The following is an 11,970-nucleotide window of genomic DNA, read 5'->3' on the forward strand; positions in this document are numbered from 1 at the left end:
CTTTGAGTCATAAATAAAAAAAAAAAGAGTTGACTGTATGAGAAATGTGAAGAGAATCAGGGTTGTTTGTCTATGAGGTAAGTTAACTATCTTCATGGATACAAAGGAGTAAACTGAGTCTTCAAAGAGAAGGTTATACCATAGAAAGAAAGAATTTAATTGAACATGGGTAGTGATTAAATTTTCAGAGGCCACAGTGTCTCTACAAGGTAAAAAAACAAGAAAGTCAAATGCCTTTCCTGAAGAAGCTTCTTCCTAAAGGTAAAAACTGGTTATTATAAATCTTTTAGCTTAGATTCAGCACCATGATAGGCACTGAAATTAGATACTTTATCTTTCCAATTGATCACAGAATCTGGAAACTAGCAGATAATTGTCAGTTAATTCATACCACTACACTAATATATTTGAGCAACAGTTTTATCAGTTATATTTCATTGCAGAAGATAAAGACCTTCACCCTTATGATTTTTTTGTACTTAAAAATGAATTTTCCTTGTGTGCTTGCATTTTTAAAAAAATGGTTTCCTTTCTGAACAAAAAATTTTTCTTCTATAGGAAAAAAAGCGAGCTTATATAAACAACTAAACTCCTAAAGGAGTTGAAAAATCACGTAACCCATTTAGATAAAAAGGACGTCAAGGTATATCACTTTAAAATATGCATTTTACAGCTTTAAATGGAAAAAAAAATCTGTCCACAGTAAAATATATAATTAAAAGAAAACTATATATTACCACAGTAAAATGTAAAATCATAAATGTACTTTCCCATTAAATAAGCAAGCAAAATATAAAATATGCAATTTAAGCCTGCTTCTCACTATTATACTCTAAATGTCTCAGCAACTGCAAGTTGTTTGTATATGTTGCTTAAACTAGAGCTATATTGGGATCTTTTTCCTTTTAACAATTTTACTCTGAGGTGTGTAAAAAAAACCACATAATCTCCCTACTAGAAAATTATGAGTTTAAAGGAAAAATAAAAATTGCTGTGGTTGGAAAATGGCTCATGCAATGCCAAATTAGAAAAATAAGACAAAGCACTAAATATCATTAACATTTATTAAGTTTCATAGGGCATATGGCATTATAATCTGTGAAATTTTCATTTTACACATTACAAAATTTTTTGAAATTACCTGAGGAATCCTTTAAAGTTTTTAATAATAGACTTTATTTAATGGAACAGCAGTGAATTTTGTAGAAACATTTTTAAAGTATCTTATAAGGAATCACAGCAGTCATAAGGGTCCCAGGGACTTGGCTTGTTCCCCATTCCAAGACATTTGCCCAGGTCCTTTCCTGGAGATTAGGCATGATATCTTAGGTTTACTTTATATTGAATCAGCCTGTTTTATTTAGAGAACAAAGTTAGCCTTTAATAGAGTTTGGAATTTTGGTGAATTATCCAGTACAGGAGGCAACACCTGCTTTTAAAATTCTGCACTACAACTGGAACATTTTCAGCAGGATGATACTGAGTCAGGTACCCTGAATTCAAGGGGTCTCTGATTTAGGGGATCCTTCTAAGTGATTTAAGAATCCTTGGGAGAAATTAAATGAACTGTGCATCTTTATGTTCAAAGAAAGGCAATGGATTATTCTTAGTTATTTAGTAGCTAGGCTAATCAACAAGCTCTGACTTGCTCAGGAGGATAGAAGACAAAAGCTCAGCATAAGAAAAGGAAAGGATATATGAAAGTTGATTTACAGTACTAGTTTTTTTGGGGGGAGAAATCTGAGTATCACAGTCCTCTTTGAGAAATAGAATTATACATTTATATATTAAACATACAATTGATCAAATGCCATCTTATACCAAATTCTTGTATAGACTATATTCAGTAGGGGGCCACAAAAAGTTTTGGAGAACAAATTTGGGAGAAATACTGTAAAACAAAGTTTATCCATTAACACATCTCTTTATTAGAGCTGAGAAAAGACTATTAGATTGGATAGATCTAGTTCTTAAAAATACCTGTGTTCTTCAGGAGCAGAGCCTGAGACTCTGCTCCATAATTTATATATATTTCTTTAACTACAGCTGAAAAATACAGAATTTTAATTATGCTATTAGAATTTTGGGTTGTTGTTCACTGACTTTTCCCTTGTTTTAACCCAAAGAATGAACATACACCATTGTTTTGTATGTTTTAGTCGTCTCATAAATCTGGGAAGGAAATGTAAATTTCAGACTTGTTCGTATTCATTAAGTTCCTAAGCATTTTAAATAAATACAAGTTTATGTGAAGAAATAACTTTATCAAGCATAACAGGTGAGGGCTATGTACATAAAGAACACTTAAAGTATTGTACGTTGTTAGTAGGAGGATGGTATTCAAAAAAGTTGAAGACGCAGCAGTGCATGCTTTTCTCCATCTCCTTTAGTTTCTCTTTCATTTTTCCCCCTGAGTATCTCTTGAAGCACCCCAAATTCCTTTTTATCCACCATTTCATTGCCATCAGCGTCAGACATGTTAAAAGCTATTAAAAACTGCGTATGGTTTTGTTAAAAGACGTAAAAAGATATTCCGTGTAAGAAATCACACCTCTTTTAAGATTTCAAAAGAGCTTTGATGACCCTTTCCAAACTGGTGGAGATTCAGAGAGCATGTGATTTAATTCATGCTTGGAAAGTCACTTCCACATTTTAGTACATTTGGGTTCATCTTTTGTAACAGCCAATATAAAATATGGAGTCATGAACCATTGCCTTCCACATTCTGTGGAAGCAGGTAAACAAAATCGCCCCTGCCGAGAAGTTGCAGAGAAGTGAAGTCTTCGTTGGCTGTTCTGCCCTTGGCGGCCGCGACCGGGATGGGCAGCAGGGGCGGGGCCTCGAGCTCGGGCACCCGCGCGGAGTCCCCCGGCGGTGCTCGGCGGCCCGCGGCGCCCAGGAAGGGGCCGGGGAGGAGGGAGCGGCGGGAGGGGCCGAGGCGGCGGCCGCCGGAGCCTCCGGAGCGCGGCCATCGCGGGAACCGCCTTGGAAGGCTAACCTTCGCTTCTGTGCACTTTCCTGTGTGTGCTGTATTTCACACACGGTTTTCTAAACAGGATTTTACACAATTCACAACGTATGACACTCTAGGCATGAAGTGGGATGTGAAAAAAATGGCCTTGTCTGCAGTTTCACTACCGTGGTCTAGATTAAAATACTGAAGATAAAAAGAAAAATCATACAAGTTGCCTTAAAAAAAACAAAAGACAAACATTACCTAAAAGGAACGAAAGTTTCACTGTTTTCACTGTTCATCAATAGATAGTGGAAGACAATTTTTTCCCCTAAGTGCTAAGGGAAAAAACGTCAGTCTGCTCATTATCATAAAGAATAAGGGTAAAATTGACATTTTCAGGCTTTTAACAGTAATAAGCATTTACTATGTGCTGATCTTTGCTGAGAGAACTAAAGGATTCTGTGCCACAAGAAGAGCGGGGATGTGGGCTGGATGGGCCTCGGGACAGACAGCCACAAACGGGAGCTTCAAAGGGGGTGGTGCCTGTCTGAAGTCCGGAGGGGCGGAGCGGCTCCGTGAGGGCACCTCTGTCTCCCCAGCGCCCTTCTAAGCCCGCTGCGCCCCCGGGCTGGAACCCTAGGCCGGGCGGGGAGAGGGAAAAGTGGTGGACTAGCTGAAGACACCGTCGTTTTCAGCTGCGTCCCCCGGCCTGTCCTCACGCCTGACCAGCCTTACTGTGTGACAGGGCCACCGCTGACACAGAAGGATGTGTGGGAAATGATAGTCCGTGTTCATGAATTGAGAAGACTGAATATCGTTAAAATGTCAGTTCTACCCCAAGTGCTTTACAGATTCTACACAATCCCAATCAAAATTCCAACGGCTTGACACTCCCTTTGCCCAGTGTGTGGGCTGATGAGTAAGAAAATAAAGACAAAAAGTAAATAATGGGGAGGGGGTGTAAGGGATATGGGATGTCTTGGCTGTTTTGTTTTTTTGTTTTTTTTATCTTTGCTTTGTTTTGAGTAATAAAAATGTTCTAAAATTGATTGCGGTGATGAATGTACAACTATATGATAATACTGTGAGCCACTGTATACTTTGGATAATTATATCATATATGAATATATCTCAATAAAATTACATTTAAAAATAATTTCAATGCAGAAATGGAAAAGCCAGTCATCAGATTTGGTAATAGATAATGGTGATGGCAGCACAACATTGAATGTAATTAACAGTACTGAATTACATAGGTAAATGTGGTTAAAGGAGAAATTTTAGGTTGGATATATGTTATTAAAATAAAAAATTTAAAAAGAAAACAGGACTGTGCAACACTTTATTGTAATCTTACTTAAATGATGGATTATAGTTAATAACACAATTATAAAAATATTCATTCATGAATTATAACAAATGTACCACACTAAGGTATTAATAATAGGGTAATATATGGGAACTCTGTTTTATGCATGATTTTTCCATAAACGTAAAACTTCTCTAATGAAAATAAATAAATTAAAAAGAAAAAGCAAAATGACAAGTGTTGGAGAGGATGTGGAGAAATAGGAACGCTCAGTCATTGTTGGTGGGAATGTAAAATGGTGCAGCTGCAGTTGAAAACACCTTGGCAGTTCCTTAAGAAGTTAATTAAGGAGTTACCATATGACTCAACAATTCCACTCCTAGGTATATATCCAATGAACTGGAAAGCAGAGGACTCCGGCAGGTATATGCACACTGATGCCCCTGACAGTTCTTGTGGAAATTCACATTTGCCAAACGATGGAAGCAACCTAATGTGCGTGAACTGGTGAGTGGATACACAAAATGTGATGTATCCATACTATGGAATATTATTCTGCCTTAAAATGAAATGAAGTTCTGGTATATATGACAATATGGGTGAACCTTGAAGACATCTAGTTGAAGAAATAAGTCAGACACAAAGGACAAATATTATATGATCTCATTGTTATTACATAATTAGAATAAGCAAATTCATAGAGTCAGAAATGAGAGTATGGGTTACCAGGGGCTGGGGTTGGGATAGGGGAAGTGGAGATAACGCTTAATTGGTACCAAGTTTCTGTGTGGGGTAATGGAAGAGTTCTGGTAGTGGCTGGTGGTGACGGTAGCACAACATAGTAAATAACTCCAATGAATTATATATTTGAATGTGGTTAAAAGGGGAAATTTTAAGTTGTATTTATGTCATTAGAAATTTTAAGTTGTATATATGTCACTGAACTCTAACGTAAATTATAGACCATAGTTATTAGTAAATTATAATAATATTAAATCAATTATACAAAATTACCACACTAATAATAAAGAACGTTAATAGTAGAGGAAGCTGCGCACATGAGGAGGGATATATGGCAACTATATTCTCTGCATGATTTTTCTGTAAACCTTCAACTTGTGCAATTAAAAAAATACATTTTAAAAAAAGTGAGGAATAAAATAGGCTGTATCACAACAGATCTCACAGACATCGATAGGACAATAAGGGAATACTTCAACTCTGTCCACGTAAATTTGACAAATTAAAGGAAATGGACCAATTTCTTGAAATGCACAAACTACCACCACTCACCCAAGGTGAAATAGATCATCTGAATAGCTCTGTAATAGTTATATTCACTTCATATTTTTAAAACTCCTGCAAAGAAATCCCGACACCATACCCAGTTAATTTCACTGGAGAATTCTACCAAACCTTTAAAGAAAAATTAACGCCAATTCTACATGATCTCTACCAGAAAATGAGAGAGGGAACATTTCCCAATTCATTTGATGAAGCCAATATATTATCCTGATAGCAAAACCAAAGACAGTACTAAAAAAGAAAACTACAACACAATACCAAAAAAAGAAACTTTGGTATAATGCAGAATCCTCAAGAAAGTATTAGTAAACTGGACTTGGCAATAGATAAAAGGAATTATACAGCATGACTAAGTGGAGTTTATTACAGGGATGCAAGGCTTGTTATATATATGTGAATAAAAGCAGTGTAATCCATAGTATTAACAGGATAAAGAAGAAAAAAAATCACATGATCTTATTAATTGATACAGAAAAAGCACTTGGCAGAGTTCAAGACATATCCGTGATAAAAGCTCTCAGAAAATGAGGAATTGAGGGAAGCTTCCGCAACCTGATAAAGAACATATGTTAAAACAACCTGCGGTGGACTGGCCACGGTGGCTCAGCAGGTAGAGTTCTTACCTGCCATGACAGAGACCCGGGTTCGATTCCTGGTGCCTGCCCATGCAAAACAAACAAACAAACAAAAACAACCTGCAGCTAACATCAAACTTAATAATGAAGGGCTGCATTCTTTCCCCCAAGATTGGAAACAAGGCAAGGATGTGTATTCTCACCACTGCTACTCAACGTAGTACTGGAAATCCTAGTCAGCACAATAGGGAAGAAAAAAGACATACAGACCAGAAAGAAAGGAAGAATACTTCCCCTGCTTGCAAATGACATGATAGTCTAAACATATCCTACTAATAGTAGGGTATCCCATGGCATCTAGAAGAAAACTACAACTAATAAGAGATCTCTGCAAGCTTAAGGGTTACAAGATCAACATACAAAAATCAATTGTATGTATGTATTCTAGCAATGAACATGTGGAGACTGAAATTAAAAAGACCTTACCATTTATAGTAACTCGAAAACGTGATACTTGAATATAAATTTAACCTGTTCAGGATGAGTATGCTGAAAACAACAAAATGCTGATGAAAGAAATCAAAGATTTAAATAAGTGGAGAGCCATACCAGGCTTATGTGTTGGAAAACTCAACATAGTAAAGATACCGGTTCTTCCCAAATTGATATACAATTGTTATCAAAATCTCAATAAGATTTTGTTTTTCCAAATACAGACAAGATTATCCTAAAATATATACAGAAAAGCAAGGGAACTAAAAGGGTTGAAACATGCTCGAACAAGTAGAGTGATCAGCAAGAAGCATCACTACCCATTTGAAGACACTACAATGATTGCCATCAGGATTATGTGGAATTGGTAGATCAGTGGAATCAATTAGAGAACCAAGAAATAGCCCCACACAAGTAAGGCCAAAAGATTTTTGACAAAATTCCAAAAGTGATGCAATGGAAGGAGGATATTTTCAATAAGTAGTACTGAAGCAATTGGATAGCCAGTGTCGAAAAGAAAAAGAACCGTAGCCTAAATTTCAGGCCATATATAAAAATTAACTCAAAATGGATCATGGATGTGGTTGTTAGATTTAGGTGTCAGCTTGGCTAGGTGAAGGTGCCTAGTTCTTTTGCTGTGGACATGAGCCGATGGCATGTGAACCTCATCTGTTGCTGATTTACATCTGCAGTCGGCTAGGAGGTGTGCCTGCTGCAATGAATAATGCTTGATTTAATTGGCTGGTGCTTAAATGAGAGAGCTCAACGTAGCACAGCCTAAGAAGCTCAGCATACCTCATCTCAGTACTCACGGCTCAGCCCAGGCCTTTGGAGATGCAGAAAAGAATCACCCCAGGGAAAGATGTTGGAACCCAGAGGCCTGGAGAGAAGGCCATCAGAGACACCCCTGCGCCTTCCCACGTAAGAAGGAACCTCAGTTGAAAGTTAGCTGTCTTTCCTCTGAAGAACTATACATTAACTAAATAAATCCCCTTTTATTGAAAGCCACTCCATCTCTGGTGTGTTGCATTCCTGCAGCTAGCAAACTAGAACAATGGATTTAAGTGTAAAATGTAAAACTTTTAGGAGAAAACAGCAGAAAATCTTCAAGATCTAGGATTTGATGAAGAGTTCTTAGATATGACACTAAAAACGGTCCATAAAGAAAAAAACAGATAAAAATTGACTTCAAAATTAACAGCTTTTGCTCTGAGAAAGATCCTTTTCAAAGGATGAAAAGAGAAGCTACAGACAGAAAATATTTGCAAACCACCTAACTGACAAAGGCCTTCTATTTAGAATATATAAAGAACTCAAAGCTCAACAGTTATAAAACAAAGCAAAACAGTCCAGTTAGAAAATGGGCAAAAGACATGAAGAGGCAGTTCACCAGAGGACATGTGGATGGCACATAAAAGATATACTACATCATAGCCATTAGAGAAATGCAAATTAAGACCATGATGAGCTATCACTATATCCATTTCAGAATGGCTAAAATGAAAAATAGTGACAATACTAAATGCTGGCAAGGATGTGAAGAAGCTAGATCTCTCTTATACATTGTCAGTGAGATTGTGAAATGGTACAGCCACTCTGGAACATAGTTTGTCAGTCTCTAAAAAGTCTTCCAATCGGTGACTTATTAAGCTGTGGAACAGCCATACCATGGAATGCTATAGCTATTCAGTAGTTACATATCAGGGGATGGCTCAGCAGTAAAAAAAGAATGACTGATATATGCAATGGCTTGGATGAGTATCAAGGGCATTGTGCTGGGTGGAAAAAATATATATATATATATATGTACAGGTAACATTCTTGAAATGACAAAATTTATGGAATAAATTTATTCTCCAAGCATTAGAGATGGTGATTATAAAAGAGAGCTTGAGGGACATCTTTGTGGTGATGGAATAGTTCTATATCTTGATTGAGGTGGTTGTTACATTAATCTACATGTATAATAAAGTGGACGGAACTCTACACACACACACATTGTACCAATGTCAAATTCCTGGATTTGATACTGTACTGCAGTTACATAAGATACAAAGATTGGGAGAAACTGGGTGATGAGAACACAGGACATCTCTGCCCTTTTTTTTTTTTTTTTTTTGTATTCTCTATGGCAGGGGTTACATTTCGTTCTTTTTCCATGTGAGTATCCCCTTATTGCAGCACCATTTGTTGAGTTTTTTGTTTGTTTGCTTTTCATTTGTTTGGGAAGTGCATGGGAATCGAACCCGGGTCTCCCGCATGGCAGGTGAAAATTCTACCACTGAACTACCCTCGTACCCCCTGCACTGTCTTTTAATTACTTCACAGTAAAAAGTTAAGAAACTGGTAAAACTTTTTTTGTAAATGCAGATTTTTTTTTAAGTATGCCTTTTGAGTTTGAAAATGAGACAGAACACGCTTTCTGGAGTCTGGACCACAGTCTCTTAGAAGACTGACAGGATGGTTCAAGGTTAGTCACAGAGGGCTGAGGCCTGGCCTTGGTTGGAGGGACAATGTGGGGCTCACAGGCCCCAGCAGCCCCTTTGTATAGGGCTGAGAAGATGGACCAGTGAGGGGCAGTGCCCAGCTCTGTGGACAGAGCCCCAGTGTACCCGCTCCTGTCCAGTTCACCAGGTACTTCTCCAAGACAGCCCTGCCTGACCTCCCGACATTCAGGTCTCTTCCTGCTCAGGATCCTCCAGGATGTCTGGCCTCTGGATCAACTCGAGAGAAGGGCTGGGATATTCTGCAATGTCATGAATGTCCTTTCCCCAGCAGAGGACAGGAGAGTGGGGTTGGGTCACCTGGAGACCCAGGCTCAGTGACTCTGGGTCAGAGGGGAGGTAGCAAGGGGGCTGGGGGCATCGCAGCTGGGGTTGTAGGGACAGATCTCCAAGAAGACATCCAGGCTGGTTTAGGGCCTTGTATATTGGTGAGAAATGGTGGGCTTGGGGTGAGGGAGAGGCACAGCCCCTAAAGTTAACAAGGGAAAACTATTGTCCACTCCAGCGGGCTGCAGGCCAAGTGCGTACAGAACACCAGTTTCGGCAAGTCTGGACTGCTGAACTCTGTCTTGCCTCAAGCACTGGGCGTCCATGGAGCTTCCGTGCTGCAGCTTGACACCTGCAGGGCTCCAGTGGGTGAGATGCCCACCCATGGCAGGCACCCTCTCCTGCAGCTACCTCCCCACACAGGAGTCTGGTGATTCCACCGGTTGTTAATTCAGCACGTTTCTGAGCACCTGTCTATTCTGGACACTTCTGGGTGCTGATGCTGCTGTGACCCTGAACCCTTGAGGAGCTGACTTCCAACTCAGTGTCTGTGCCTGCAGCCAAGCTCCTTCCCTCAGACCAGTCTGAAAGACCTTGCTTCCCCCAGAACCACCTGGCTAAGCATCCCAAAGTGTCACAGTGAGTGTGTATGTGTATGTGTGGGGGTGGGATTTAAGATCTCCAGGGCCCCAAGTCCCCTCAGTCAAGAGACAGCATGGACTAAAATCTGCTCGCAGTTGTGGCCTTTATTTCGCCACTGTCCTCTCATGGCCACTGGGGGGCAGCAGGCGACAGACCCCAGGGTTCCTGGAGGGGAATAGGATATCCTGCTTCCCCCACCCCCCTACCAGCCAGTCTTCCGTAAAGCAGATCACCCCGTTGGATGAAGCAGCCCTCTCCTTTTCCCTAGGGCCCATGCTGTTTGTGAAGTGGCCAATCTTCAGAGATCTAGAGAGTGGGGTCCAGTTCCTCTGAGGCCCAGAGCAGAGGGGCCCGTGTTCTGGGGAGAGCAGCACCAGAGGCCGTCCTCCCTCAGGTTCCAGGTTTTGTGGGGTCCAGGCAGGATGTCTGGAGTGCCCTGCTGACTCTGGGGCAGCGTCACCCCTCTGTGCTGTGGGGTGTGTGTGGACAGAATGCCCAGGATGTGGAGCCACTGTAGTCTGGTTGGGGAGGGGGTGCCCGGAGGGTTCGGCTCCCAGGTCCTAGGTCAGTCTGAGGTGGCATCCCCTGAACCAGTCCTAAATATATGCTGCTCAGAACCAAGCTCCTAAAATGCCCAGTGTTGACCAGGGGCGCTCCAGGTGGGGGGCTCACGCGCTAGGTGGGCTCAGATGGGCAGACGTGGGAAATCCACAGAGCAGGGCAGGCCTGTGCACCAGGTCCTGGGAGCCACTCCCTTCCTGGCTCAGGCCTGACTTCATGGGCTGGGCAGGTGTGTCCAGGCTGAGCTTCCCGGCCAGCCTGCCCCTTTCATATTATTTACTGGTTTTCTTTAAATATTCCCATTACTCAGACCTCTGGTAGGCGCAGAGACAGAAATAAATCCCACAAGGCAGCCCAGCCAGAAGCCAGGAACCTGATTCCCCCTCAAAGGCTGGAAGAGGCCCCTGGGCAAAGGGAGCCAGGCCACAGGGCCCACACACTCCACAGGGCCGCAACCCCATGTGCACACTGAGCACATGCACACACACTGAGCCCTGCATAGCTTTGCCTTGTGCACACACACACACACGCACAGGTGCAGACTCACCTTGCACCTGCACACACACACATTCACACAAATGCACCCCTGCCGCAGATTTGTCTCAGACACACCCACCCCGTATTCACATACACACAACCCCAGACTTGCCCCACATGCACACACACGACTTCAACACAGACACCCTCATCCACACTCACCTGCACACACTCCCCACCAGCCCAGCTCACGGCCAGTTGGGACCACACACTCTGGAGCCACAGATACAGCCATCCTTAAGACACTGGTAGGTGCAATCAGTAGATGAGGTTGTAGAGGGTGGAAGGACGAGGCAGCCTCTGCACAGCTTCAAGGAGAGAGCCGCCTCATGGGAATGCAAGCCCAGGGCTGCCAGGGCTTCTGAATTTTTAAAAGAAGCTGGAAAGCTGAATTTTTATGTGAAATATCCTGCTTTTTAAATTTTGGCTCAAGATGTTGAAAATACTGTGAGGGCCAAACCAAATACATGTGCGAGCCAAATTCCACCCACAGGCAGCGTTCTCATACCTCGAGTCCACACAGACACACACAAATAGACACACACAAACACACAGACTCACATACAAATACAAACAGATATGCCACCTCAGGCAATACAGACACAGACACATACAGATACACACACAGACGCATATATACAAACACACATGGGCCACACATACAGACACAAAGCAAACAGAGTTCAGTGTATATACCGACCGACACATGTACACACAAATACAAATAAACACAGACACATACAATGTGGACACACAGCACATGCCTCTATCTTGCTGACGTGGGCGAGCTTGGTTGGGGCCAAGTAACCTGACAGTGTATCC

Source organism: Tamandua tetradactyla, chromosome 15, assembly GCF_023851605.1.
Source record: "Tamandua tetradactyla isolate mTamTet1 chromosome 15, mTamTet1.pri, whole genome shotgun sequence".
In the NCBI taxonomy this organism is placed as follows: domain Eukaryota; kingdom Metazoa; phylum Chordata; class Mammalia; order Pilosa; family Myrmecophagidae; genus Tamandua; species Tamandua tetradactyla.